The sequence below is a fragment of the Trichechus manatus genome, unplaced genomic scaffold (assembly GCF_000243295.1).
Source record: "Trichechus manatus latirostris isolate Lorelei unplaced genomic scaffold, TriManLat1.0 scaffold00086, whole genome shotgun sequence".
Taxonomy (NCBI): Eukaryota; Metazoa; Chordata; class Mammalia; order Sirenia; family Trichechidae; genus Trichechus; species Trichechus manatus.
The window spans coordinates 4,350,137-4,350,350 of NW_004444022.1; positions in this window are offsets into that span (position 1 = coordinate 4,350,137).

Genomic DNA, 214 nt, shown 5'->3' on the forward strand with positions numbered 1-214 from the left:
AAAATTAAAATAGCATAAAATAGAGTTTCCAAGTCTCTAAATCTCTATGGAAGCAGATTGCCACATCTTTCTCCTGCAGAACATCTGGTGGTTTTGTACTGCAGACCCTTCGATTAGCGGTAGATTGCTTTTACTACTGCACCACCAGGGTTCCATATATATATGTGTGTGTATATATATGTATATGTGTGGATAAATATATATATATATATAT